General features: G+C 48.1%; 1 protein-coding gene across 1 annotated transcript in view; it reads left to right on the forward strand.

The window, feature by feature from the left end:
• Positions 1 to 4,296: 4,296 nt before the first annotated feature.
• The window catches only part of bves (popeye domain cAMP effector bves), a 21,947-nt gene continuing 13,524 nt past the window's right edge, over positions 4,297 to 12,719 (forward strand). The window contains exon 1 of the mRNA XM_037226704.1: positions 4,297 to 4,507. The gene's annotated coding sequence lies outside the window, so the exon portion shown is untranslated. The remainder of the gene's footprint in view (positions 4,508 to 12,719) is intronic.

The following is a 12,719-nucleotide window of genomic DNA, read 5'->3' on the forward strand; positions in this document are numbered from 1 at the left end:
CTTGAATTTTGCGGTGGTGGCGTTGTTGTGCACCTCTTTTTTCTTCTTTTTTATTTCTTGCTGATAACTCTGTATGGATCGCATCAATCCCGCTTGATATCTTTTGTCACATACTTTAAATCATGAATATGGATCTCTTCGTTGGTCTACAGTTTCCATATTTCTATCGTCACGGTCTCGAAGATGGCATCAGTGAGATTCTTCAACGACTCGCTCAGCCCACCTGATGTAACTCAAGGCTTCCCCGTGGTCGGCAATTGATGGTGGGAGAGAGGAGCCGGGTGGCCTATATAATTGTTCAAAAGGAATGTTGCAGTACCGGCAAAGCTAAACTAATAAACCCTCATCGTACGCACAGCAAGTATATGAACTGCATATTGATATCACAATGATGCGTGATCAACAGGAACCTCGAACTTGCTCCGGTCTGCTGGGGCATCTCATAATTGCACAGTTATTGTCACGATCGCCGTCGTCATAACGACAGGCAGAATTTGGTGACGGCCGTTGTCAGCTGTTTCGGGAGAGAGGTTCCATTTTTGAGCTGTTTTAACTCGCACATTGCGGGCCTGCGGGCTTAAAAGCTGGCACCTCTAGGAACACGTTTTTAGTGCCAGAACGCGTTCAGTGGAGGTCCCATACATAAGCTTGTGAAAATTTGGGCGCGATTGCACAACATTCCGAAGAGACCTTCTCAAAAACCCTTGGGGGATCGCATCGCCTGCCTCCTCCCCCCCCCCCCCTCTATCGGGGCGAGGTTTGAATAAGGTAAAGTCGCCTTTTAATGCTGAGGTACAAATGTTGTCTAGGAAGACTGAGCAAGTGGCGACCGATGCCAAAACACGGTCAGCGATGAATCAGGTTCACACGGGTGCACGTACTGCTGATGATAATTCGCACAACAGCAGCCTGGGGGTTCACATCATGGCGGCTCTTGGGCAGCTGTTGTCAAACCGACTATGTTCAGGGGTGGAATAAATGTAATCACTATAGCGCACTGCCACTCATATACAGCTCACAGAAATTCATCAGCTGTACTGTTCATGTTGTTCCGTTTAAAAAGAGCACTACTCACAGATACATGTCGTGCTCTGCGCTCCGGTTTAGATATTTGTGATTCTTCCCACATGCCACCCTGGCGTCAGACATAGTGACGTACAAAAACGTCTAAGAACGTGACCATGGGTGTAAGTTGCAACTGATTGCTGGGGAGGGCAAACCCAGACCCGACAACGTACCATTTGTTTTTCAACGGGCTCAGTGCACTTCATTTTGACGGAAGACAATTCACATTTTAGATTTGCATATCATACTACTTAATGTAATCACCATACTATTTATGCAGGGACGGATCTAGAAGGGGAGGGGAATGGAGGCACGAACCCGTTCTGATCGGAAAGCAAAGGCTTTCCTCTATAGGTCGCCCTAGGTCGCATCAGGTCGCCCAGCGCACTTCTATGGCGGCCATGGGCGGCGGCACGTATTTTTGGTTGTATGGAGCGGAGACAGGGTTAGTGGTAAAGGACTCAGATCATTTCCGTGCCCCAAAGCTTTTCATGTCAAACCTGTGCGCGTCTTATGTCCTAGGTGGGTGAAGTCTATTGTATCGTTTATCCGCTCAAAAGATGCAATTTGGATCTGGCGGTGGGGACACATGTGCCCCTTTATTACGAGGTTGGGGTGGTCTACTGTTGGCAGGTGCATTTTTCTAAACGACAAACCTGTCTGTTTCGTGTTATGGGGTGGTAAACATCCGGCTACATTAACGGAACCAGTTGCGGGGTTTGGAGGCCAAGCCACTCTGCTTAGCTATGCAACTTACCCTGATTTTCTGTGTTGCCTTTGGATATAGAACACAGAGCACCGCGTAAATCAGTGCTGCTTTATTTAAGTCACGATTTTTGCGTGACTCGCGAGCGGTATGCGAAAATTTTTATTTTAAGTTGGCGTCGGACCACATTTTTCAATTCAACTAGGTCGGCCTCGACAATTGCAATCAATATGACTATCATAACTAATTTTCAACGCAACCAATTCATGTTTAATAATTCATACTGAACGGTCTTTTTGGCCAATAATTGTATGGAATGGAGGCTAAAAGTAAACTGCTTCAGTTACATACATAAAAATGTGCTGTACATACAACGTTGCGGATGAGTTTGTTTCGATTGTGGTGTAAAAATGTGCTTTTGTGCATGTACTTTTCATAGGACCACATCCAATAGCTTAACTGGCTTGTAATCCTACGTTGCTTATGCTTGACAAACAAAAACAAATCAAATATAAGATGGTTCCCGTCCAATGTCCAACGTCACCCTCCATCTGAGAACATAATTTTGAGGTTGCTTGGTCAAGCTGCTCCGCTGCATCTTTCATGGCGATGTCACTACGAGCCGATGGATCAAGGAAGATAGTCTGTATGAGATGACCAGTTTTCTCCTGCGCTTTTGTAGTATCCCAGCCCAAAACACCGCGGGGTGACCAAGCCAACATGGCGGGGCCAACTCAACAATGGGGAATGGCCCTCACAACTTATACAAATCGACACCCATGAACGCAGCGTACAGGGCTCAACACCTAAGGTGACTTTTGTTTGCTTCTATCCAGTGAACGCTCATGGGAAGTAATGCGAAACTTTAAGGAAGTTGGGGGCTCATTCCTCCTCTTTTTGTACTCACACCCTATTAAGTTGCATTCACTTCCCATGCCGATTGAGTTTTAAGGGACTTGCCTGAATATAAACTCGCTAAAACGCATTGTCATGGCTGTCATTTTACTCTGCATGACCGTTTCATCGCGGATATATGCGCCTACCAGTAATAATGCTTGTCACAAGTTAGGGAGGCCCGATGTTCAGGCTGCTTATCTCAAACGGTTCAAGCGTGAATGCTTTTGCTATTGGCGCTGATAACAATTTAGCCGTCAGGCATATGAACTTGCAATTGCCGCATCATGCTTCCAGCTAAATTCTAAGCATTCGTTTATATGCTGTTTTTTCCCTTTTGCCTCCCTGGCTCTAACGCAAATCATTTATGCATATTCCGTGTTGTATATGTTACCTGTAACAAGACATACTTATTTAACAACCCACCACTTAATGGGACAACCCTCTCGAACTTCTTTGAGTACTGGCGCTCAGATCGGAGCCAGGTCAATGGCTGGCCAGTTCAAAAACAGCATGTACGCTTCGCAGCTGTTGGCATGGTGCATGCGGATGGGCTGGACTCTGTAGTCGTTGTACTCGTGCCAGACTCCCAAATAGGGGTGTTTACAGTGGGCCGTGTGATGGCCCGAATGCGCCACTCCAGAGTGCTGTGTCACGCCGTACAGGTTATACATCCAGTCTCCTGATACGACAGAGAATGGCGACAGGTCCAAACCACTGGCGGATAAGTCCACTGTGGTGTTGAGCTTGTGCCCGTTCTGATCCAGCTGCAGCAAGAACCATTTCAGGTGCACTACAAGAATGCGTGGGAGCCTCAGAACCTTGAAGTCTTTGGATCACTTTTGGCGCTTTTGGCACATGGAACACGTGGGGTTTTCTTCTTCGTCAAGCGCCTCTTCCGAGGTAAAAAGGTCGATTATGCTGTCCAGCTGTGTCTATGTGTATGCCTATGTGTCCGACTATGTTGGTTCCTGGTTATAGTGCATATAACGTGGGCTGGCTCTGGTTATATCCACATTGCCCCGCAGGTTGTTCGTTATCGGTACGAAGGCAGTTCATTGTCTGGCACGGCATCTTTGCAATAGTTCTCGTGTGAGTGCTTTCAATCTATATGCCGATTTAACTGCAATGACTAAACTACATAATCTTGCAAAGTACGTTGTCATATTTGACGTTAAATTCTAAGCATTTAGCTTACTGTCATATGCACCTGCCACTTACAGTTGGTTCATTATCGATGCGAGGAGAGCCCGATGTTCCACCCGCCTTATCTCGTATAATTATCGTTCATACGTTTTCACTCCCTATGTCAAGACCTTTAATAGTTAGTCGGATAGATTTGCAAAGCCATCATCATGCTCGCACTAAAAATCTACGCAAATAACTCTGTGGTCATATGCACCTCCCACAAGTAGTTTGCTCAATATCTGCACCGAAATTTCCTATGCCCCTACTGCCCCGCTGCCACCTTCACGATTAGCGACGGCGCCGCATTGAAGTCTCGGCACCAGTGACATCACTGCCCTGTACAGAGCGGGTGAAAATCCGACCTATAGCCATGCCCGTGCATGGCACCTCCTTAGTGGCGCCACGCTTAGCTAGGCACTACGCACGCTCGTATTTTTGCCAGCATTGAGAAGCGACGAAAGCTCGCTCATTGGCCGCTCGACCTAACGCGACGTCACTATTACTTGGACGAGTCCGATTCACACGCTGGTGCAGGTATGTCATTCAGCATCAGCGGGTGATTGCGATAGGCTGCTCGTGATTCTTTTCACTTCGAGTGCATGTTGGGAGAAGAATGGGAACGAAGGCAAGGATCAGCTATTGTCCAAGCTAAAGGTGAGCATTTAGCAATTAAGGCAGAATATTGGCGTGGTTCGGTGGCCGGAGAATACTGGGACACTTGAGATCTGTCAGACATTTCGAAATAAGTTACGCCGACGTTCCCTTTCGTATCAACCAATTATTAATTGTACGAATCTTGTGGGATTTCTCTTACGCATGGGCGTAGGAACAGCAGGGCCAGGGGGCCGTGCCCTCCCCTCCCCCCCCCACAATTATCAAAGTGGGGGGCAGCAATGTTAACTGCCCCCGCCCCCCACTTTTCAGATTAAGGTTGCATTTGGCTTACTTTTGCATTACATTAAACATGCATGCCGATTTACTTAGTTCACCAGCCATCTCCATTAACACGCGTCATCTTTTTTGTTTGGTCACTGGCCATCGCCCGATATTACAGCCACAAGGCCGACGCCCCCCGGCCTGGAGACTGCAACGCCGGGCGTCGTGTCTGTTGCTACGGTGACTTGCGAGCGCGCATGTTCAAGGCCATATTGCGTAGCTTTCTTATCAATAATCAGTTCTGACAGGATCTTGAGCATTTTAAGACGAACATGGGTAAGCCATGTTAATACGAATTAGGAACCCCATTTCATTTCTAATGTACGGTCAGGGAGAACTCAATATCTCTGAAAACACGAAAAAATACGGAACTGGAGCCTATGTGACAATTATTTGACTACCTGCGGTGATCAGTGATATTGTTGCGTCATTGAGGGTTCCTGTGCTGATCCGGGGTTAACTGCACGGGTCAGAGGGTCTCCCGTGTCAGGGATGGGAGCAATGTGATGTGACATGTCCTGGCAATGGCCCCCGGATCGACCAAGAGATCCCACCCCGTGTCACCAGAATGATAGCCCAGAAGACACTAAGCGATGGGACGGAATGGCCCTTCAGTCCTTGGCCGGAAACGGTAATGAGCCCCTGGTGTTCTACTCAAGAGGCCCATTGCCAGGAAGGAAATAAGGGGTCTCATTATTGTTGGGCAAAGTGGGGCCTCATTATTGTTGAAAAGGGTGGCTAGAAATGAGCTTAAAAAACGAGCAGGGTCATGCCATGTTTGCCGGAGAACGTTCATTTGTTCAGAATGTATTATTGAAACAAATCACATCAGGTTTGAACATGCCCGCCCGCAACCTCGAGAGCAAGAACAAGGATGATCTGGGTTACAACTTCCGTAAAACCAAAAAGTTTCGGCCACTGGAAGTGCCACCAGACGGCGGGCGCCGTGTTAATCCGCTTCTGAATAGATAAATAGCTGCAAAAACACGAAAAATAGAGATGCTACCTTCACTCTTCCAGTTCAACCACCAGATTCTAGCCCCACTCGCGGTGCTTTAAGGGCCAATCCATTATTTTCATTGGTCTAAAAATTGCACACGTGAAATATGCGCTCTGACTGTCCTCTAAATGCAAGATTTGATGACTTGAAACGTTCAAGGATACTTTTTTTTAGAAGCGTCGTCATTGTCGTCCATCTGTTGGCCATAACTTAATATTAGCTACTGGGCCCGACGCTGCGCGGGCTACGGAGACGCCTGGGGTCGAGGCTTGTGTTTCTAAGATTTTCGAGTGCGCGTGCTCAAAATTATGTCACATAACTTGTCTTACTAGTCGATTAAAGTGGTTAAAGGTAATCATTTCAGAAGCGTCGCTATTTTCGTCCACCGGTGGGCCACGGCTAAGAGTTAGCTACTGGGCTAACGCTCAGCGTACTATGGGGGCTGCAACACCTGGTGTCGAGGTTTTTGTTGCTATGATTTGCGGGCGCGCATGTTAAAAACACGTCACATGAATTGTATCACTAATCGATTCTGACTGAATGGTGAACATTTTCAGACAAATATGGCTGGGCCATGTTTGTACACATTGTTGACCATTCGATCTGCAATCAAATTTTCATCTTCAAGTTTGGATCAAACATATCGATCTACAATCTGCCTTCGCGATGCCCTCGAGGTCTGTAGAATTCGGATAAAACATTCTGACAAAGCTTCTGAATTCTACCGGTTTAGAGAGAGTCAACTAACCATTATAAATTAAGAGCGCCGGTGATTTATTCCATACAGTCGATCATTGTCTGATTTCTGCAGTTTATTGACCTCAAAATACAAACAGAATTGAGCTCACGGTAGCACCTGGTTTCTGTTCCGGTGACAAGGTAAAAATAACAATAAAACGAAGAAAACCATGTCACTTGTTAACAAGTAAGATATAACCGGGGATTTTGGGGGGTCACCATAAGATGAGCTTTTGTCAACCTTGTGTTCCCCCTTGACAACGTCCTGGGCACGCCTCTGCCTACACACAAAAGCAGATCAAATCGTATACGTTACATGATGGGTAATGAAGTGTCCGTTGGGCCAGTCCATACCTAAGGCAGACAGCTTCCCGGAGGCTATTTTTCTGCGATGGTGTGGTGTAAAGGAAGATAATTCGGAAAAAGATACTGTTGCAGGTGTCCAACACATGTTTCATACTCCATGCAGTAGTAACGCTGATCCAAAAGTATGCCACAAAGCAGCCATACGATCAGTTCGCAGTCAGTCATGCGGGAGACATCCGGGCCAGGGCAGTGGCCACCGACGGCGGACAGGAGCAGGGCCCAGATAAGGAACGTGCGACAGATGGGCCTTATTATGTGGCTTGGTTCTTAAAAGAGAATATCCAGTCCTGTGGCTTTTGTCACGTTGTTTCTGGCATTTTCAAGCTCCCGAATTTATGTCAGCCTAAAATGCTGCTACTGGTCTCTTGAAAAGCAGCCAGTGAAATGAAGGCGCATGAAAAAAATCTGTCGCACTGTGAGCCATCAATCCACTTTCAAAATTCTCACCAGCCTATATCCAGGCCGTATTTGGCATCGACACTGCGGAGGCAGATGCTTCCTCAATGACCCAAAATAGCTACCCGCGGAATTCCGCCTCCCCAGGAAAAGTAAGTTTAAAATGAACGAATAATATTGGGAAGCTGGATAGCCTTAGTTTCCAAGTGACAGATGAGTCGAATAGGCAAGATTGTGCACCAGTGAGAAACAGTTCTAGATGCATATCTAGGATAGCAGCCATGACATTTGAATAAACAGCGATTACAGCCTCCATCCCTACCCCCGCCCCCCTTCCGGCCATCAGGCCCGCTTTCCAAACAAAGTTGCTGGAGTGCACCCTGAGCTTGCCCCCTTCCCCACTTTTTGAAACGTTCCGACGCCTATGCTCCTACAGATGACCCAAATTTACTGCGATGTATTGCGAAAATTATGTTTGTTCCAGGCACAATGCACGTATGGTTGTCTTAGAGTGAGGGGGGGGGGGTCATTGTCAAATATTTAAAATCTACGAATTCTGGCAGAATCTTTATCAAATCACCCAATATCGAGCACAAACCTTTTTGGATCGGGGGGGGGGGAGGGGGTACGCTAGCCGTGTTTGTTCCATTTATGGCACAATTGTGCGTTGATGTCGAAAAATCGGATGAGTATCGCAAACAAGTTACGCCAATGGAACCAGAGGGTAGGACGGGCACCACGAGAGCCCCAGGAGCCAGGTCGGCAAGGCGGGAGCCACAGGAGCCGGGACGGCAGGGCGGGAGTCACAAAGCAAGGATGGCGCCGCGGGTGCCACAGAAGCCGTAACAGGCACCGCGGCAGCCACTGAAGTCGGGACAGGCACCGCGGCAGCCACAGAAGTCGGAACAGGCACCGCGGCAGCCACAGAAGTCGGGACGAGTACCGCGGCAGCCACTGAAGTCGGGACAGGCACCGCGGCAGCCACAGAAGTCGGAACAGGCACCGCGGCAGCCATGGAAGTCGGGACGGGCACCGCGGGGGCTGGAGGTCATGTTGCAGGCAGTTTTTCGATGGAACGGCTGAGCTATCCCAGCGGTTGCGGATGCCTTTGATCAAATAAACTGAAACCTAATCCGAGCACACCCGACGATCTGCTTTGCAGCCATGGACGTAATCACCACTCTTCTATGCCCCACCCGTGCCCCGGCAACGTATGGGCGGATCGGACTATTTTTGCGCGTTTTGACCGCACGAATTGGTGTTAGATTGGAAGGGAATTACGGTGGCATTTAAGGCGTGCTTACGTCCGTGGTGCCAGCCAGGTCGGTGGATTAGCATCACATCTTCCCCGCCCCCATTGCTCCACGGAAGCTCAGTGGCCATTGGTGACAGCCGCGGGCTCGTCTGCTTGGCAAGGAAAGGTCACGATGACGGATAACCGTTTGGCGTCTGGCCTCTACTCTTTCGGCGCGCGGGGCACTACAGTTTCTGTAAGGCCTGTAAGATATCCCATTCTGTTGAAAGTCGGTAAAAGCCGATGAGATACCCGTTTTTTCTTGAGGTTTTGGGGCAAGGCTGGGCATTTCTCCTCGCTGCCTCTGAAAGATACTCACCAAGATAATCCTGTTTTGCCTTCGTCAGTATCAAAAGTATTGCAGCTCTAGGCCACCACTAAACCAGGAGCTCTAGACTAAACAGCTCTAGACCACCACCAGTAAAACAAAACAGGCCTGTTTTGTTTTGCTGGTGCCAGCCCTGGTAAGGGGGTTGATGCACCCCTCTAAGGTTTCTTGGGACACCTCTCCATACGTTGTGCAATCGTGCCCACAATTTTAGTAACCTATGCGGTGTCCATTGCACGCGTTTCCGCATCAAAAACGTGTCCCTTCGTTTACTGGTTTTGCAGCAGAGGCGTTTTCTTTACTTTTTATTTATGCAATTGCTTTTTGAAAACCGCACGGGGATTTGCAGCTGGCACGGGCGGGGGGCGGCAACCGACGATGCTGTGGAACGCGCGCCGGGGTCTACATGTTACATTAATGGAGCCATATATCATAAATGTATGCTCAAACACACACAAAAATATACACTGCTGCCCAGAGTTGAGTGAGGAACGCGCCTGTTAAGACTTTGCGTCGCCGTAAGACATGGGCTCGTTTGTAAGGTGTAAAACTCAAAATGTACGGTTTTCTGGAAAATTTGGCGTTTGACCTGGCATGACGGGGTCGATTATTGTCCTAACAACATATAAACTGGTAGCAATCACAATATCTCGTTAAGACCAACCTGCTGGTGCTTTCCGCTAAACTCTAGCATCATTACTTTGAAAACGCCACGGGGTCGCATCGACCCCTCCCCCCATCAGTCCGCGTTATGAAAAACGGCAAATCACGGCAAGGGTCACGGAAAAACCTGTTCTGCTATGGTTCCGGGTTTATTAGCATCATGAGGGCTTACGACTAAACACAACTTTATCCCCAAGTGCTATTTTGCACTAGTTAAGCATCTGAAATGAGTCCGATTTCAGCAAACCTTGGGGCCACGCTAGTCAGGTGACCAGCGCCCATCTAGCTCATGAAGCGGGGCCTCGCGCGCCGCCTGCGAAAAGTACCGTCGCAGCATCTGTACGTGCATAGCCGGGCTTGGTGTGAAGAATAGTGATGAGGAAGCGGCGGTTGTCCGTTTAGAGTGCGGTTGCTTGATGTGGTAAAAGGGTTATATCAAATTGCACGCCTGGGTTTTCGTTCGCATACGTCCGCTGCAAACGCTGAGCACATCCTCACAGGCAGAGCCCCCGGATTGGACAATGGGTCCATAACGGTCGAGGCAACGCAGCAGGTCTGAGCGATCAAAATGCACCTGCCCTAAGCGTCCCTCGCGATTGAATGATTGAATACCGCCTGGTTCGTTTGCATGCCATCTTACAGGTAGTTCACTAATACTTGGACCGCATGCGCCGTGCCAATCGAAAACATCAGGCACTACCATTTACCAAGACCTCAACACGCGCTCGGGCGGGGATGTGAATTTTGCATAGGTGTTCAAAATTGAATAGCGGATCGCTTGGTGTAAGAAATTTAGATGTACTTAGTAAGGTCACTGACCTATGGCAGGTCAAATGCAGGCCATCGTTTCAGCAAAGTCAATTTCTAGGGAATCGTTCAATCTGATGCAACAACGGAGTGTTTGACGAAGCTATACATCTTTGAGATGCTTTATTAGGCAACACAATCATTGAATGAGCAAATTAAGTTGACCTAAGGTCAGGTATGAAGGTCAGACCAATGTCAAAACCAGCCTGTTGTATTGATCTAGGGCTTGCTGTACGGGGTATTTTCCGGCGCTCATTTTGAATTCATTGATAGCAGAAGCCGCATCATACATCTTCAGTTGACTTCTTAGAGGTCATAGTAGATCACTGACCCTTGTTTGTACCTTGTTTGACCTTATTTGATCCGAAGGTCATGACCTGGTGATCTCAGACTTTGACCAAAGTGAGTTCATGTACAGGTCAACACACCCTGCAAATTTGGTGTCTTCAGCTTTCTTAGTTCCTGAGATCTTATGGGGGGTCAAACTGACCCCCCACCCGAGCGAAGGGTACCTAGCCGGCCATCCGGGCGCGTGTTCAGGTTTCGCAGGATAGGTGATACCGTGCTTTAGCTTATGTCCGTCTGTGTCGTCATCGGCTGACAAATTTAGCGTCTATATAATCTGTGCGTTATAGCGAATGAATGTGCAAATATGAAAGAAAATGCATAGATATTTCGGTGAATTCCATAACTTGTTTCTACATGCACGTTCGGAGCCATCGAAACCGTTCACTTTTTCTATTATTATCTCAGCCAGCAACCCCTGCTGACATAGCACACTGCCGGCTTACCACGTTTTTGATAACAGCAATTCAGCTATTGCAGACACTGACGATAAATTTATTTGCTAATACCCACTGGACGCGGGGAGAGTTTGCTTAGTTAATTGGCTCTGCCATGCCGAAACCAATGTGCACTCATTGGTTTCGGCGCAGTTCGTAACACTTGGTTCCTAGATATTCTGGGCGTGGCTACATTTGCTGGAGCATGGTTTGTTGCTCCTTACTTAACCAAGCGTTTCTTAGTTCGGGTCTGGAATATCAAGGGCTTTTAGAAGGTAAAGCATGCGTTTTTCAGAACTTCGTTGATCTAGTTGCAGTTGGTCAGTTCCGCATTGCAGTCTCGGCTTATTTCGTGAAACTACAGCCTTGCCTTCTGTAGAGACCCAAAGCTTCGCACTACAGACCAGACTGGCGTCTAGTCGCGACATCAGTGGCGAGAAGGTAGGTGTTTTCAGGCGGAAAACGCCGGGTACGTCTCGAGAGGCTTAGACAAGAAGCTTTTTATAGTTAAAAAGTTACGAAGAATTAATTTACGTTCGTTGTTAGGCTCGAAGGCCCTTCAGGGCACGTTTGATTTGAAGCCTATTTGATCCCATGCACCGGCATCCGGCGTTCGGACAAAGAGTCAAATGGAAAAAGTCGAATGGGAAAAGCCGAGAGAAGAAAATCGGACAACAGCAAGCTGACAGGAGTATAAGTCGGCTGGATAGAACGTTTTATCGCAAAAAGTCAAAAGACAAGCATTCAAAAGAAATAAAAAACATAGGGAAAGAGGTCGAATCGTGAAAAGTTGGAAGACTAAAGGTCCACGGGGATAGAAGGCGAGTGAGATCCGCCGGTAAAACGCGGACATGGATTAAAGTCAGCATGGACGAAAGTAGAAATGTAAGCTCCATTTCTACTTGACTTAAGCTGGAGCCAGGGCTACGAGCTAAAAGCAAACAGTGAACTAAGGAACTACGAAATCCTATAATTTTAGGTATACCTAGGCAGACCAGGCATTGGCCTTGTGGTTCGTCTCAACCGCAACCTTTGCTCACACGAAATCGTTGAATGCACTATACTGCGGTGTATTTTTGTAGTAAAATATACACAACGTTTGCCTTGAGATGATCCAGTATAAGCCTAAACAGGCGTCTAAATATTGTGAAAATCTGAGTATCTCATCGACAAAGTGGGAGCATGGAGGAAAATCGTGATCAGGTCAGGGTCGGTTCAGTCCGGTTCCGTCTGGTTTCGTATGGTTCCGTCTGGTTTCGTATGGTTCCGTCTGGGCTCGTTTGGTCCCGTCTGGGCTCGTTTGGTCCCGTCTTGACCCGTTCGGTTCCGATCGACCACCTCCGGTGATGTCCGATCCCGCCTGATCGCGTCCGGTGGCGTGTGGTCCCGCCCGGTGACGTCCGGTTCGGTCCGCCCCCGTCCCATCTGGTCCCATCTGGTCTCGTCTGGTTGCATCCTATCAGGTCCTATCTCGCCTGTTCTTGTCAGGTCCCTCTCGTGTGATTTGGTCCTGTATGGTCCCGCTCGCTCCCGCTCATTTCCATCCAGTCCCATCA

Source organism: Pollicipes pollicipes, unplaced genomic scaffold, assembly GCF_011947565.3.
Source record: "Pollicipes pollicipes isolate AB1234 unplaced genomic scaffold, Ppol_2.1 Scaffold_2555;HRSCAF=2994_pilon_pilon_pilon, whole genome shotgun sequence".
Lineage (NCBI taxonomy): Eukaryota > Metazoa > Arthropoda > Thecostraca > Pollicipedomorpha > Pollicipedidae > Pollicipes > Pollicipes pollicipes.